This window comes from Cyprinodon tularosa, unplaced genomic scaffold (assembly GCF_016077235.1).
Source record: "Cyprinodon tularosa strain WSP-4 unplaced genomic scaffold, ASM1607723v1 ctg837, whole genome shotgun sequence".
NCBI classification, from domain to species: Eukaryota; Metazoa; Chordata; class Actinopteri; order Cyprinodontiformes; family Cyprinodontidae; genus Cyprinodon; species Cyprinodon tularosa.
In genome coordinates, this window is record NW_024039604.1 from 108,543 (window position 1) to 126,896 (window position 18,354).

The 18,354-nt window shown below is 39.0% G+C and overlaps 1 non-coding gene across 1 annotated transcript; it reads right to left on the minus strand.

The window, feature by feature from the left end:
* Positions 1 to 3,211: 3,211 nt before the first annotated feature.
* Positions 3,212 to 3,283, minus strand: trnae-uuc. The gene has a single exon. It is a non-coding gene; the product is annotated as a tRNA-Glu (tRNA).
* Positions 3,284 to 18,354: the final 15,071 nt, after the last annotated feature.

The window sequence follows — 18,354 nt, forward strand, 5'->3', positions numbered from 1 at the left end:
CCGAGTGGTCAATTATATGATTGAGCGGGACAGTTCAAACACTGAGGCTACATCAGATGAAGAGGAAGACACAGTGCACGGCAACTCCCCTCCTTGCAAAAAACAAAAAACTGCTGATGTTGGCACAATGCCTGGATCCACAGAGAAGGCGAAAGATGGCACTGTTTGGTCCCACTGGAAAGTTGAAGACTTTTCTGTTCCTGAAACCCCACAGACTGCCTTCAATGGATCAGGAGGGCCAACAGATTCTGCGAAACGCAAAATCACAAGCCGCCTTCGCAGCTTCCTGTGTTTGTTGGATATGAACATGTTGCTGACCATCAGAGACTGCACAGTCCACGAGGCCCGCAGAACAAACCCCAGCTGGCAGGTGAGTGTCTACGAGCTGATGGCTTTCCTCGCAATCCTTTTTCGAAGGGCTGCCATGGGTTACATTGGTTCTATGCGACACATGTGGGCCAATAAATTCAGAAACGCAGATATCAAACCCATAATGCCTCGTAACCGTTTTTTTGAAATAAGACGGTACCTTCGTTTTGACAACAAGGACACCCGCAAGGAACGCATACACAATGACAAATTTGCAGCAATTTCTGACATCTGGATGCGGTTTGTTCTGAACTGTGTGTCGTCCTACAGTCCAGGACAGCATGTTACTGTGGATGAGCAGCTGTTTCCGTCCAAGGTTCGGTGCCCCTTTTTGCAGTACATTGCATCCAAGCCTAACAAGTTTGGAATCAAGTTTTGGATTGCAGCAGATCTGGACACAAAATACATGTGTAATGCCAGAGAACGTTGTTCTGAAATTGATGGAACCATTTTTGGACAAGGGAAGGACTGTAGCTATGGACAATTTCTTCACCTCTCTGTCTTTGGCTAACAGGCTCCTTCAGCGAAATACAACTCTGCTTGGCACCATCAACAAAATTCGTCGGGAGCTACCAGCAACTGCAAAGGAAACCTCGGTGCGCCAGTTGCACTCCACACAGGTGTTCAAATCTGGAAGTGCCTTGCTGACGGTGTATGCGACAAAAAAAAAGAAATCTGTCTGTCTTCTGAGTACCATGCATCACAGAGGGGAAATTGTGGACATTCAAAAACAAAAACCAAACACTGTGGTTGATTACAACCATCTCAAATGTGGTGTTGATATTATGGACCAGAAACTGCGCAACTACTCTGTGCGTGCAGGAACACGGAGGTGGCCTATGGCTGTGTTTTATAACCTGCTTGACATGGCCGCCACAAATGCACATGTTTTGTACACAGCGTGTACAGGATCCAAAGAAAGTCGTCGACTGTTCATGCTGGAGCTTTCAGAGGAACTCAAAAACAGGCTCCTGCAGGAAAAGACACAAGAGGAAGAGCAAAAACAGCTACGTTGTGAGATGAGAGTTTCCCAGCAGAAAAAAGACTCAATGCTAGGTGCGCATACTCTGCAATAACAACAGAAGTACTGAACGTTGTGTCCACTGCGGCAAATTTACCTGTGGCAACTGTAGGAAAGGCTCACCATGGGAATGTGGAAACTGCTAGATGGGACAATTGCATTTTACATTTTTCCACTTTATATTTAGTGCTTTATCCATATGTAGACTGTTTTTCTTTATCTGAAATAAAAAAAACTTTCTGAGGCTATACCTTCTGTCTGTTGTTTTTCAAAATTGAGCCGTTTGGGGTGGTATTTGGCTCCAGTCCCCCCAACTGATCTGTACAATGAAAATATCTCCATCAGCTGACAAAATATTTATACAACAATGACCATCTGCCCTATTTACTAGAGGGCAAACAAGCAAACATCATCCGCTCACGATTTCCAGCGGAAAGCCGGTTTTGTGCTGGAAACCGGTTTCCAGCTCAAATTCCGATCTGGCGGCAGGGGGAAATGTAAAGGTTGTGGGTGGGAAGTCTAGCTCCCAGAATAAATAGGCGCAGCAGATCGACTCAGAGTTATTGAGATTTCAAGCTTGGCTTGGCTTGGCTTGGCGTACAAGCTTGGCTGCAACAGACGAGCATGTGTTGTACAAGCCGTGCACAGGGACCAAAGAGAGTCCACCAAAGTTAATTCTGCTACTTGCAAATGAACTTCGTAACATTTGTATGCAAGAAAAGGCAATAAAGGAAGAACACATGAGACAGCATTGTGAGATGAAGAGACTAGGGCTGTTCCTTTTAAATAAATGTTACTCCAATACTAAAGGCATACTGTTTGTCATTCTCTAAGATTAAATTTTGAATGACATAAAAAGGCGAGACAAGACAAAATACAATTATTCTTTCTTTCATATAGTGAGCTTTGCAATATAAATGAGTCTGTTGGTGAATGGACAATAGAAATAGGCTCTGCCTTGCCTTGTTGGAAAAGCATGGTTATGACTTGTTCTCAGCTCAGGAACTAGGACCTCTATGATATCTGGTTGTTCAATAGGTTTGCCTAAATAAAAGATTTAGATCTGACATATAAATATATTCCTGCAAAAAGGTATGATGTTGCAGGGGCAGGTACTGAAAAGTGCTTGGAACATGGTCTTGATGCCAGTTTGTTTCAGCCTTTATCCAGTCTTAATGTAGAAGAGCTGGTCATATCACAGGTTATTTGCATTACAATAGGGACAGTTAGCAAGGCAGAGTGAATACACAAATTTGCAGAGGGGAGGGGGGCTTGCAGGAAAACTGAAAATCTCTGGGACATCTAGTGTTAAACACAGTTGTCCGGCTTTGGATTCGAATGCAAGATTTTGATTGCCTTTGGCATACACTGGATGACAGGTCAATAATGCCATGGCCTACAAAATATTTCTTCAGCAAAATACCACTAAATTGTATCAATTTGATAGACTGTCTACCCAAAATAACTACTGTACAAGAGACATAGTAAAAAACTTGGTAGTCAGTTGGGCTTGGAAGGTGTGCACAGGTAGTAACCTCATTTACCAGAAAGAGTTTACCTAGCCAGATGGTCAGCACAAAGAATTCTGGCCAAATGGGTTGCATTATATCTTTTTTACAGAAATACACTTTTAGCTTATGAAAATCAGCTTTGAACAAGATTAGAGATATGCATTCAAATAAGTGGGGAGGTTGCATAATACCAACTTTAGTTTAAGATTCAATAACATCCATTCCCACTCAGTAGGGCTGAAACAGCAGTCATCTTAGTGTAGAGTACTGAAGCTCTACATCAAGCCACCAGTTGGTGACCCAATATAAATTCCCTGACCGGGAATCGAACCCCGGCCGCAGCGGTGAAAGCACTGAATCCTGACCACTAGACAATCAGGGACATGTTTCTAACTTTTCAGTAGGGTTTTGATATCATGTCTGTTAATCAATAATGTGATGTTAAGCTTGGCAATATGCTCCTCAAGTTAGACGTGTGACATTTTAACCGCATGTATTGAGGTAAAGTAAAACATGATTGTGTGCTAAAACTTTTCTTTCACTAAATTCACAAAAAGTCATTGTCATGGTAGGGATAAAATGGATTTTCCTTAAACACAGTTGTCCGGCTGTGGATTCAAATGCAAGATTTTGATTCCCTTTGGCATACACTGGATGACCGGTCAATAATGCCATGGCCTACAAAACATTTCTTCAGCAAAATACCACTAAATTGTATCAATTTGATAGACTGTCTACCCAAAATAACTACTGTTCAAGAGACATAGTAAAAAATTTGGTAGTCAGTCGGGCTTGGAAGGTGTGATTGAGTGGTGTGCACAGGTTGTAACCTCATTTACCAGAAAGAGTTTACCACAGGTGTCAAGTAACAAAGTACAAATACTTCGTTACTGTACTTAAGTACACTTTTTAGGTATCTATACTTTACTCCATTACTTAGTGTTCCTCCTACTTTTGACTTCTACACATTACATTTTCACACAAGTATCTTTACTTTGTATTCCTTACATTTTTAAAACAAACGTTACTCGTTACTCTTGGCTTCAGTTTAAAGCACAGAACAACATTAAATCCAAAGATTTTGTCCGAGGTAAAGCTGATTTATTTGTTGTAGTCTCTCGTTATTCACACACAACAAGCAGCGATTAGCCGACGTAGGTTTTAAAACTGCAAAGCTTTGTCTTCAACTGAAAATCAAACGCGCATCTACACAGACCAGTGTGATGCATTCCCGAGCGTCAGACAGCTATGGTGCATGTAGGAGCATGGGACATTTCAGACTTACAAGGAAATAGACAAAAACAGAACAGAACTCATACAATAATATATTTATTTAGAAACAGTGTGGGCTTTCTTATAATACTGAATGCTCTATAACTGTATTTCTGTTATTTTTTGATTATGCACATCTGCTAGCTTTTTATTCTAAAAAATCTATAATATTACAGCAGCAAATTATCAAAGTTTTTCAAAAGCCTGTTTGAAAGCTCCAAATGAGGCTTTGGATCGTACAGCGACAATTGCGCTGTCATTGTTTTACAGGGCAGAATTTACATTTGCTGAATCTTGTCTTTGAACTAGTGATGGATATACAGGAATACAGTCATACAAGTGTAAACTCCTCTCAGATAGAACAGGATGCAATATTTTGCAATTTCTATTTTTATTTTTTCATCTTTTTTTTTTTTATTAAATGTAACATGAATGCATAAATACGTCATTCTATTTGAGTGTTAAATTCTGTTTAAAGTAACAGATCATTAAAAATGTCTCCTGACATTTACTGGTTGATTTTCTTTATTCGGACCCCACAGATTTTTTATTAGTTACCCGTGGTTTAATGTTTCTAAATATATATTTCACGTCATGTGCGCCATCCAATGCAGATCATTGGCTCCACCCACATCTAGTGAAAACCAGAGATGGGAAGTAACGAAGTACAAATACTTCGTTACTGTACTCAAGTAGATTTTTCTGATATTTTTACTTTACTTTACTACTTATTTTTATGGCAACATTTTACTTCTACTCCTTACATTTTTACACAAATATCTGTACTTTCTAATCCTTACATTTTAAAAACTTGGCTCGTTACTTTAGTTTTGAATCATTTCAATGGAGTTACCGTTATTATTTTTCACGTCATCAATACCAAATTCAATTTAATTGGATGGGAATCTACGTTGCATTTGACGCACCACTACAAGACGAATCGACAGATTCAGCGGTATTCATACGCGGCAAATCATTGCAGCTTGGTGGCAGTGGCGTTAGCATAGTAGTATGGACAACGAGATGATTGAAAATGAACACAGCGGAGATCTAGTCCTATTGGCAGACATCCATTTAAAATGTAGGCAACGGCATGAAAAAAGTGGTTTCTACTTTTACTTTTATACTTTAAGTAAATTTACAAGCCTGTACTTTGTTACTTTTACTTAAGTAAAGAAGTTTAATCAGTACTTCCACTTTTACCAGAGTATTTTTTATCACAAGTATCTGTACTTTTACAGAAAGTGAGTAATTTTGCCATCTCTGGTGAAAACTAGTGTAATTGGATGAGTCGTATAACGCAAACACTCATTGGTTAGTTAAAGGAAATCATCAGAAGCAAGCAGGTGTTCTTCAAACTGTAAACGAGAATTGTCTATGCCATGCTACAATGTTGAATTCAGAAAAACATGTCTAAATGTCTGAAAGGTCTGACACAGGTGAGAGCGTATCGGGAGACGGAGACCAACAAGACCTCCCTCATCCTTGGCCCTATCTCAAAGAAGTTTTTGAAACAGTCGAAAAATTACTTTACTTTATACTTTAAGTAGTTTTTGGAGCACACACTTTTTCACTTTTACTTGAGTAATAAGGTCAAGTTGATACTTCTACTTTTACCAGAGTGTTTTTGAGCTGCAGTATCTATACTTCTACTTAAGTAACAAATGTGTGTACTTTTGACACCACTGGAGTTTACCTAGCCAGATGGTCAGCACAAAGAAGTGTGACCAAATGGGTTGCATTATATCTTTTTTAGAGAAATACACTTTTAGCTTATGAAAATCAGCTTTGAACAAGATTAGAGATATGCATTCAACTAAGTGGGGAGGTTGCATAATACCAACTTTAGTTTAAGATTCAATAACATCCATTCCCACTCAGTAGGGCTGAAACAGCAGTCATGTTAGTGTAGAGTACTGAAGCTCTACATCAAGCCACCAGTTGGTGATGCAATAAAAATTGCCTGACCGGGAATTGAACCCGGGCCGCAGCGGTGAAAGCGCTGAATCCTGACCACTAGACAATCAGGGTCATGTTTCGAACTTCTTAGTAGGGTTTTCATATCATGTCTGTTAATCAACAATGTGATGTAAAGCTTGGCAATATGCTCCTCAAGTTAGACGTGTGTCTCTCGTCATCACACTAAAATAGAGACATTTTAACCGCATGTATTGAGGTAAAGTAAAACATGATTGTGTTCTAAAACTTTTCTTTCACTAAATTCACAAAAAGTCATTGTCATGGTAGGGATTAAATGGATTTTCCTTAAACACAGTTGTCCGGCTTTGGATTCCAACGCAAGATTTTGATTCCCTTTGTGTTAGTGTATAGTCAGTGTGCGAAATACCTGTCAATATTTGGGGGGTCCCCATCTCCCGATTGTTGCGCAACACCAATCTGAATTTTCTCAATATGCAGTAGGCCTATAACATTTCAAAGTCAAAGTCAGCTTTAATGTCAATTCTTCACATTCACCAGACATACAAGGACTCGATAGGACGTTTCTCATTCACCAACAGTGAAACAGATAAAGTGCACAGGCACAACAGATAAGATCAGTTCCTAATACTAAAATTGAAACATTCAATTTCAATATAAAATATAAAATGTACAACAATATAAAATATGCAATACTTATGCTAGTGCAAAAATGCAGATGGTAATGGCAGCAGAAAAAATATTATTATTATTATTATTATCAATTATGTAAGATATAGCATTTGTAACAGTTGCAGTGCAAAAGAACAGTAAATAAATATAGTATTAATAGTAGTGCAGGAGAAAGTTTGTCTGGAGTGATTTTTTTTAATTATTTTTGAGGGGGCTTCAGCTTCCTGACAGCTTGGTGGATGAGGCTTTCTGTGAATCTGAGTGGGAAAGAGCCTGAATAGACAGTCAGTCTATGAAAACACACACACACAAAGACTGTCTGTCTGTCTGTCTCAATCTCTGTTTCTCTGTCTGTCTCTCTCTTTCGTGCACGCATATGTCCTGCTTTAATCCAGTGTCTGACGAATGGAAATGGGTCGAATTTGTCCATAGGAGGTCCGTTGAGGTCCACAAACAGGAGTGAAGACCTGCTGTCTTTGTGCAATCTGTTCCACATTGCCCGTGTTATTAACTGCGGAAAAGCACATGGCTAATTTGCTTACACGAACAGGATTGGCTGTTTGGCTGTATTTGTGAATAAAGGTTTTGAATTTTAATACTAGACATGTTAAGCTTAAAAACTTTTAGTTACCATTAGTGACAAAAAAAAAATTTTTATTTAAAATTTTTTTGACAAGATTTAAGACCCCCTTTAAATTTTGCTTTTGAGGCTTTCAGGGGGTCACATGGGTTAATCGGGGGGGTCGAGCCCCCCGTATTTCGCACTCTGCATCTCAAATTTTTTTTAACCATCCAGTCTCCTAACTTTTACTGAAAGAAACATCTATCGAAGTAGCTGCCAGTTAAAATTCACTGAGTGCTGATGTGTCTCTCCTCCTCCACATTGCTACTCTGTACGTCAGTGAATAGCGACCCCAAATAATATTATGTCCCAAAGATCCCATGATTTTACACCGAGAGGCAGGACTCAATAGCAGCGGCAGAGCGAGGAAAAAACACGGACTGAAAACGTTCTGAACACTGAAGATATACACTGCCTGGCCAAAAAAAAAGTCGCCACCTGGATTCAACTAAGCAAATAGGTACGAGCCTCCTATTGGATAATTACTGCATGGGCGATTATCTTTCAGCTGGCAACAACTTATTTAACCCCAACTGGAGCAATGACTTGCTTCTCATTTCCTAAACAACCATGTCGAAAGACACATCCAGTGGTCGTGCGAAAGATGTTAGTCTGTTTGAGAAGGGTCAAATCATTGGCATGCATCAAGCAGAGAAAACATCTAAAGAGATTGCAGAATCTACTAAAATTAGGTTAAGAACTGTGCAACGCATTAAAAAAACTGGAAGAATAGTGGGGACCCATCATCTTCAAGGAAGAAATGTGGTCGGAAAAAAATCCTGAATGATCGTGCTCGGCAATCACTTAAACGTGTGGTGAGATCAAATCGAAGAAAAACAACAGTAGAACACAGGGCTGTTTAATACTGAAAGTAAGAGCATTTCCACACGCACAATGCAAAGGGAACTCAAGGGATTGGGACTGAACAGCTGTGTAGCCGTAAGAAAATGATTAATCCAGGGGTCACCAACCTTTTTAAGGCTGATGGCTACTTCATGGCTACCGAGTCATAGGAAGGGCTACCAATACTGACCTATGAACTGGAGGGATCAGTGTTCACCTACATCAGGGGTGCCCAACCAGTCGATCGCGGGCGGAGTTTCAGTCGATCGTGAGAAGTTTTACAACAATGTATTTATGGCTATGACAAAAAAAAAAAAAACGTTTTAAAAAAACACGAATCAAATCATTGATCACGAGAGGACAATGTGTATTTTCATAATAATAAAATGAAAAATAAAAAGTATGCAGGGAACCTTTTTTTATGCATGCTGATTGCTGGGCATGGTTTGCCACGGTTGCTAGGTTGTTACCAGGGACTCTAAAGCGCGAAGAGGAATCTAATGAGATAATGACATCTATCACAACTGATGGGTCTCCATCTATGGTTGGGCGCACTGCTGGATTTGTTGCTCTGTTCAAGCTGTCTGAAACTTTCCCGGATTTTTGGATCAACCACTGCATCATTCAGCAACAGCTGTGCGGCAATATTTTAGATATGAAGCATGTCATGGACGTTGCGATGAAAATCGTTTGCTCTGTTCGGGCCAGGAGTTTTCAGAGGCGTTTATTCCGTGCCCAGGTACACCGACGTCAGGTGGCAGAGCCTTGGCAGATTCTTCGAAAGATTTTATGAACTGTGTTGTTCTTCGATTCTATATAGAACAGACGAGGCGTGTAAACTTGTTCTGTATATTTATTTCCAAACTTCCACAGAACCTTTCAGTACCAAGTTACATTCAGAACTGCCCTCTCGCTCTAGCCTCCAACCCGTGACGCCACGCTCCCCATTGCATGCTGGGTATTGGAGTTCAAGAGCTTTCCGGCTCATAACATCACAGGAACTTTTGCCCGAAATTAAAGAAACAGTCAACAACCCATTCTGCTGTATGTTACATCTTCACATCCAAATAGTTTTTACTTAGTATTTTCCTATTTTTATCTGTTTTCCTGTTGAATTTTAATCCATCTGCCAGTTTGCTTGCCAATGCCAATGCCCCAGTGAAGTTTATCATTCTGAAATAGTGGACTTCCCTTCTCCTTCCTCCTGCTTTGAAGTGATCTTAGACAGATTTTATTTGTCGTTTTGTTTACACAAGTGTAAAACAAAAAGAAATTTAGTTTGGAACAGCTCTCTGGACAATTTCCTCTTTTTTTAAAGTGCTGCCTTGAAAAGTAGTAAAAAAATATATATATTTATATATATCAGTGATATAATAATAATAATAATAATAATAAATCCGATTTGTACCGCACTTTTCATTAAGAAAAATCTCAAAGTGCTACACAGTGCAAATAAAATCAAAGATAAAAATCAACCATAAAAATCATGTGGTCATTAACAAAAATCTCAAAGTGCTACACAGTGCAAATAAAATCAAAGATAAAAATCAACAACATAAAAATCATGTGGAGGCAGAGTAGGCTTGCTTTAATAAAAAAGTCTTCAAGCCTCTTTTAAAATCATTCAGTGGTTGTGGAGCTCTCAGATGATCTGGGAGAGAGTTCCAGAGACGGGGGGCAGCGACAGCGAAGGCCCGATCTCCCATGGACCTTAATCTGGAGCGAGGAAGGTGAAGGAAGTTGCAGTCTTGTGATCGAAGAGATCTGGTGGATGAATGTGGAGTGAGAAGGTCCTTCAGATAATCCGGTGAGGATCCGTTTAAACACTGATGGGTGATGAGTGCGATTTTGTATTGAATTCTGCAGGTGATGGGAAGCCAGTGAAGGTCATGCAGAATAGGTGTAATATGGGCAAATTTGCGGGCCCTCAAGAGAATCCTGGCTGCGCTGTTTTGAATGTATTGGAGCTTCTGAAGATGTTTTTTATGGATTCCAACAAACAGAGAGTTGCAGTAGTCTAACCTGGAGGAGACAAATGCATGAACGAGAGTCTCAGCATCAGAAAAAGAAAGAAACGGACGGATTTTGGAGATATTACGAAGATGAAAGAAACAGATTTTAGACAGATCCTTAATGTGATTTTCAAAAGTAAGTTGAGAATCCATTCTAACTCCAAGATTTGTAACTATGGTGGAAAATGGGATGTCTTGTCCAGAAAAGAAAACAGTCGACATAGTTGAAGATTGAACCTGGTGAGGTGTTCCGATCAGCATGGCCTCAGTTTTGGAGCAGTTTAACTGAAGGAAATTCTGAGTCATCCACTTCCTTATCTCCTCCAGGCAGGTAGTGAAAGCATTAAGTGAAGATGGTGATGATGCTCCAGTTCTAATATAAAGTTGTATATCGTCGGCGTAGCAGTGAAAGGAGATGTTATATCGATTTATGATTTGACCCAAAGGCAGCATGTAAAGGGAAAACAGCAGGGGCCCTAATACTGACCCCTGTGGGACACCACAGGAGACAGAGACAGCCTGGGACTTGGCCTTGCCTAGGCTAACACATTCCAGCCGATTGGAGAGAAAAGATTTAAACCAGTCCAGAACGGTGTCACAGAGACCGACCTCCACATGAAGACGGTGTAGTAGGATGTTATGGTCCACAGTGTCAAAGGCTGCAGTTAGATCAAGGAGAACAAGGAGAGATGTAGACCCAGCATCAGCTGCCATGTAGATGTCATTAGTAACTCTAAGCAAAGCGGTCTCAGTGCTGTGAGCAGAACGAAACCCAGACTGAAATTTCTCGTACAGGGAATTTTGTTCTAGATGAAGCTGCAGCTGAGCGGCAACAGCTTTTTCCAGCACTTTTGACAGAAAAGGAAGATGTGAAATTGGGCGGTAATTGGAAAGAATATCTGGATCCAGGGTAGATTTCTTTAGAAGAGGTTTAATGATGGCTGTTTTAAGAGGCAATGGAACATGACCAGATTTCAGTGATTTGTTTATTATTTGTGTGATTAACGGACTTATTGCGGCATGATTAGATTTTATGAGTGATGAGGGGCAGGGATCCAGGGCACAAGATGAAGGCTTCATTTTCTTGAGGATGCTCTCCACTTCACTCTTTGCAACTTCATCAAAGCAGCTCATGGACCCATGGTGTACAAGGGTAGATGGCAGCCGAAGATCAGGAAGGCTGTGGAGCTGAGATCTAATAGAATTTACTTTGTTTTTGAAGAATGAGAGAAACAGATTGCATTTTTCAGTCGAATCCTCATCCTCAGTTTGTTGATTGGGATGAAGGAGATGTTTTATTGTCGAGAAAAGCTGTTTGGAATTTCCCGGACAGCTGTTGATAATGTTGGAATAATACTTAGACCGTGCTTCCTTAAGAGAAAAGGCATAAGCTTTCTGATGTTCCTTATATGCCTGCTTGTGTACAGAGAGACCTGATTTTTTTACATGTCTCTCGATAGCACGTCCAACGGCTTTCATGTTCCGCAGCTCATTGGTGTACCAAGGAGCTGAGCGGCAGAATGACACCAGCCTCGACTTCGGTGGAGCATGGAGCTCCAGAAGCTCCTGGAGAGATTGATTGTAGTAATCCACAGAGTCAGTTACAGAAGAATGATTGACAGCAGTCAAGGAATGAAAAGCAGAAGACAAAGGAGATATTTTTCAAATCACGGAACTGAATAAGACGTTTAGATTTTGGAGCAGACAAAGATGAAGGCACTTCTAGAGAAATGATACTGTGGTCCGAGACGCCCAGGTCATATACAGATAAGTTATTGATAGTTACAGTGTCTGTAATCACCAGGTCCAGAGTATGCCCCCTATTGTGTGTAGGGGCGTCAACAAACTGAGTTAGATTAAGTGAGTCCAGAAGAGACTTAACATCTGCTGCCAGAGGGGAGGAAAAATGATCAAAATGTATATTGAAATCTCCAAGAATAATATTTTTTAAAGAACGGGCACAGAAAAAAGTTAGGAGGTCATGTATCTCTGAATTAAATGAAACATGTTGTTTTGTAGGCCGATAAAGCAATGCTATATTCATCTGGAGTGGGGCTTTGAGATTGAAGGCCAAGCATTCAAAAGAAGAAAAGTCCTGAAGAGCCAGATCGGACAATTTTAAATCACTGCGGTAAATTACTGCCAGACCACCACCTCGCCCCTTGCGGCGAGCTCTCTGCAGATAGCTGTATCCAGGGGGACAAGCTTCATTCAGCGAACTGTACACATCCGGTGGGTGCCATGTTTCAGTAAGGCACATAAGGTCCACATTTTTCTCCAGAATATGGTCATGATAAGGCAGGATTTGTTGGTCAGTGATTGAACATTAAAAAGTTCTATTTTAATACTGGTTGAAGTGGAAGCCTTATGGAGAGGTTTTAGCAGACTGAAATCCACTCCACGTTTTCCTTGCCCCTTCATGCATTGAGTTCTTCCAGCCATATCAGGGAGCACAGACGCTGCATTCTGATGACGAAAGCGTTGCGCGACACGTCTGGTAGACCAGAAGGAAGCCGTAGGGCCAGATCCAGCCTGCTGATGAGAAACAGTTCTCCTCCGAGAGCCTCTATGGACATAGCGGGGTCTACGCAGAAGACCCAGTCGTTTTAAGATGGAAACACAGGGTGGGATGGAGTAGTTGTTAAGTCCAATCAGCTGGGAGGCGGAATAGGTCAACATCGACGAGCCGGCCAAGCCTGGAGAAGCTAGCATGGAGCTAACCGCTAACAGCAGACCCACGGCTCCAAAACAGACATTCAGGAAACAGAGCGATGTAATCCACAGCATAACTTGCAGACTAGCACAGGAGAAAATCCAGCGAGAAATGACGACGGTTGATAACGACAACTTTTTCCGTGGAGAAGCGGCGAAGCGGTGGAGAAGCGGTGAACATTCAACGCCAGTGTCCTCTCCCTCCTGATGACTGAGCGTCAAAGTGTAGGTGAGCCCAGAAACACAAAAAAAAAAAAAAAGAAAAAAAAATATATAAACGTATGACTGTAAATTTACAGTTCTAACGTGTTTTTGTTTCCTCTCTACTGGACTGTGTGTGTGTATCAATTTGTGTATTTAGATTTTTTGACTGCACAGCCTTTGTCTGGAGATCTTGACCAGTGGCACGGGAAGGGGGGTGCTGCGGGGGCTGCAGCCTCCCTCGTCATAGCATCAGCCCCCCATGGTGGGGGGCTGTGGAGTAACATAATATTGTACTTAAAAACATGAAATTATTTATGTATTTATTTTTTAAAAGACTATGTTTGATATGGGATTAAAATGATGGGCTGTGTATAAGATATAAACTAATGATTCATTATTTTAATATTTCATAAAAAACTAGGCTACTCCCCCGGAAGCTTCCGCCACCTCACATTCGTTTAGGCATGGCTAGCAATAGGCAGCAGAAACGTATTTCTGACTATTTCGAGGTAAGAAATGGTTTTAATTCCCCTATACTGCCGCATTTAGCGTTATTTATGTGCCTATTCATCTTAGTCCTGTGGCTGAAGAAGTCTGCGCTAGAATAAGGCTGCATATCACTAAATTTTATGTCCTTATTAAGCTATTTAGTGATGAAATATGAAATTAGTTAATTTTTTTTTTGTGTGTGTTTTTTGTTTCAGATATGAAATCATTCCCCATATCCATAGTCGAATGGACTTTCAAGACGTTCAATGCTCAGTTTAGGCGATATTTAGGCCATGTTTTATTCCTGATCCTGTTGATTGGGAGCTGTTGTTTGTTTTGAATGATTAAAGAGAAGAAATAAAGTTTAAAATGTTCATGCTTTGTTCCGATGCATTTTAAATGGCAGTTTTTGGTGACAAATGTAGGCCTACAATATTATGTTAAAAACGTCAGCCACAGCCCTCAACATAATGACGTCATGTGTTTTCCAACCCAGCCATCAGCCCCCCTCGCTTGAAACAGCTTCCAGCGCGCCTGATCTTGACTGCTCTTTTCTATAGTTTTTTGAGTGAGTGAGTGAGTGAGTGAGTGAGTGAGTGAGTGAGTGAGTGAGTGAGTGAGTGAGTGAGTGAGTGAGTGAGTGAGTGAGTGAGTGAGTGAGTGAGTGATATGGTGTGAAGTTCTTATGAGATTGTTAACTTCTGGTTTTGCAACCTATTTTTTGACACAATTGATCATTTCCCCGTTTGTTGGACTTACTGTTTATTCTCCACCTGTAAATAAAAAACAAACACTGCCCATCTCTTGTGTTTGGCTTGGTAGATCTCGGCATGCCATCAACTTCAAAAGTAGATCTTGGTTTAGAAAAGGTTGGGCACCCCTGACCTACAGTAAATCTCATCCATAAAAACTCATTTTTATTCTTATTTTATTCTTTTATTCATTTCTAATTTTCTTTTTAATATTGTCATTTTGAAACCACTGAAATATGATGAAATAGTTAACATGATGAAATAATACATAAATGATTAAAAAGAAGAGCAACAGAATAAAAAAAAATTAAACTTAACCCACTGAGTGAGTTCTTCTCTTTTCAGAAGACGAAGAGGGCACCCCATGTGGTCCTTGAGGGCCCTTTGGTGCCCGCAGGCACCGTGTCAGTGACCCCTGCACTAATCAATGAGGCTAACCGGAAAAAAAGGCTTCAATTTGCTAGGGAGCAAGTCAGATAAGTCAGAACCTTTCAGAACCAAACTGCTGCAAAACAGACATTTTGCAACACGTTTCTCTTGAGTTTCAGAACCTATAGAGCCAAACTGGATGAGAACCATGCCCTGGGTGTGAGCCTTAGGGGGACCCCTGCAGTGTGCTACTGAGACAAAGAACCCCTGACTGCAGAGCTGCAACTGGATGAAACCAAAGCTTTCCAAATGGACATGGAGAAATGTTTGCAGGTCTGGCATGATTAGGGGCAGAACAAGCAATATCTCTTTTGATGATGCTAATCATATCACGTGTTTACTGCCGAGTAAAGACAACGCTAATTGAAGCTAAAGAATTGACTGCATGCTACGCTATGCAACAGGAATATGTGTTGAGCTGTTGCTGAAGCTTGGACAAGCTTTATTCACTAAGGGTTTAAACACTGATATAACATTAGTGTCCATGTGTCCCTCAGATGCTCATTACATTTCCATTACCAAGTATGACCAAGAGTCATTTAGTGGAATCCTGGTATATGCTATTACAAAGAGGGTAAAGAATCATTTAACTAAAGGTTTTTGGTTCTTGATTAAGCAAATCATTTAATAAAACATTATTTGGCCAAATAATGTTTTATTCACCTTGTGGATTTATGAATTTGTCTGAAAACTTTTCAATTTCCTTAAAATTAGTGAAAAGCTCATTTGATCATATCTCAAATTCTTCCAGATAAAATTTGGTTTCAAACACAAAATCCATCTTAAACTGTAATATGTTTTTCAACCATGCTTCCCCTTCCTCTTTGTACATAGTAGTTAGTTTAGTTTAGTTTTACTAGTCGTGGTTGATAGTGTTAAACTGGAATATGTTTGACTTGGAGCTGAATGATTTTTGTTAATAAACTCTTATATTTTGAACAGATGTTGTGGTGAATTTATTCCATGTATGTGATGAATTAACTGTTTGACCAAGATTAGTGCTCGAATCACTCTTTCATTTATTGTTCTAACACACAGCTAGTAGGGCGTGTGTTCATAAACAGTATATAAAAGCCGAAACAATATCTGATTAAATAAGATATTATTAACATCTTAGAGTATCAAAAACACAAATTCCCGGCTGGCTGGGATTAGAATATATTGAACGAAAGTTGAATATTTTGAATGATTTCCTGAGAATATGGAATGAAATCTTGGAATATATGGAATGAAAGTTGCCCTGAAAGAATCAGGGGTAATGTAGTTTTAAAACAAATGATTTAATTTGTGTTCATTTAGAATTAGTCATTAATTAACCTAATCAGTGTATAAATAAAAACATTGTTAAATAACATCCACTCACTGTAGATTTAGGTGATCGGATTTGACAATTTAAGGTGGTCGTTTAAGTGACCAGACTTGGAGATATCTGCATTTCGGCCTTTAGAAATGAATAACAGACCAGGGCAACTAGAAGGAGTTGGGAAGAACAGGGTGGGGGGAGCAGAGAAGCTCAGACAGAAAGAGGACAGAGCTTAATGTGGAGCAGAGTACAGCCCCTGGAAATTGACAAAACTGACTGAAAATTATTCACAAATTCATTATTGAAAATATATTTTGGAATTCATTCAATATATTCCACTTTCATTCCATATTCTCAGGAAATCATTCAAAATATACCACTTTCACTCAAAATATTCAAGCTTCATTCAATTTTCTCAGAAAAATCATTAAAAATAATGAATATCATTCAAAATATTCGAATATCATTCTAAATATTCAACTTTCATTCAAAATATTCAACTTTCACTCACAATATTCAAGCTTCATTCAATTTTCTCAGATAAATCATTAAAAATATTAAAATATCATTCGAAATATTCGAATATCATTCGAAATATTCAACTTTCATTCAAAATATTCAACTTTCATTCAATATTCTCAGGAAATCATTCAAAATATTGAAGCTCAATGATTTCGGAGAATATGGAATGAATCCTTTGAATATATGGAATGAAAGCTGGCCTGAAAGAATCATGGGTAATGTAGTTTCACAACACATAGACGACTGTAGACTTCAGGCCAATTCACAGAATTTGGCTTGTTAAAGGCTTTTAATACTGTTCTTAAAAGTTTAAATGATTTAATTTGTGTTTATTTAGAATTAATAAATACCAAATTAACCTAATCAGTGTATAAATAAAAACATTGTTAAATAACATCCACTCAAAATCCCTTTTTTTTTTCCTCACTGTAGATTTAGGTGATCGGATTTGACAATTTAAGGTGGTCGTTTAAGTGACCAGACTTGGAGATATCTGCATTTCGGCCTTTGGAAATGGATAACAGACCAGGGCAACTAGAAGGAGTTGGGAAGAACAGGGTGGGGGGAGCAGAGAAGCTCAGACAGAAAGAAGACAGAGCTTAATGTGGAGCAGAGTACAGCCCCTGGAAATTGACAAAACTGACTGAAAATTATTCACAAATTCATTATTGAAAATATATTTTGGGATTCATTCAATATATTCCACTTTCATTTCATATTCTCAGGAAATCATTCAAAATATTCCACTTTCACTCAAAATATTCAAGCTTCATTCAATTTTCTCAGAAAAATCATTAAAAATAATGAATATCATTCAAAATATTCGAATATCATTCTAAATATTCAACTTTCATTCAAAATATTCAACTTTCACTCACAATATTCAAGCTTCATTCAATTTTCTCAGATAAATCATTAAAAATATTAAAATATCATTCGAAATATTCGAATATCATTCGAAATATTCAACTTTCATTCAAAATATTCAACTTTCATTCAATATTCTCAGGAAATCATTCAAAATATTGAAGCTCAATGATTTCGGAGAATATGGAATGAATCCTTTGAATATATGGAATGAAAGCTGGCCTGAAAGAATCATGGGTAATGTAGTTTCACAACACATAGACGACTGTAGACTTCAGGCCAATTCACAGAATTTGGCTTGTTAAAGGCTTTTAATACTGTTCTTAAAAGTTTAAATGATTTAATTTGTGTTTATTTAGAATTAATAAATACCAAATTAACCTAATCAGTGTATAAATAAAAACATTGTTAAATAACATCCACTCAAAATCCCTTTTTTTTTTCCTCACTGTAGATTTAGGTGATCGGATTTGACAATTTAAGGTGGTCGTTTAAGTGACCAGACTTGGAGATATCTGCATTTCGGCCTTTGGAAATGGATAACAGACCAGGGCAACTAGAAGGAGTTGGGAAGAACAGGGTGGGGGGAGCAGAGAAGCTCAGACAGAAAGAAGACAGAGCTTAATGTGGAGCAGAGTACAGCCCCTGGAAATTGACAAAACTGACTGAAAATTATTCACAAATTCATTATTGAAAATATATTTTGGGATTCATTCAATATATTCCACTTTCATTTCATATTCTCAGGAAATCATTCAAAATATTCCACTTTCACTCAAAATATTCAAGCTTCATTCAATTTTCTCAGAAAAATCA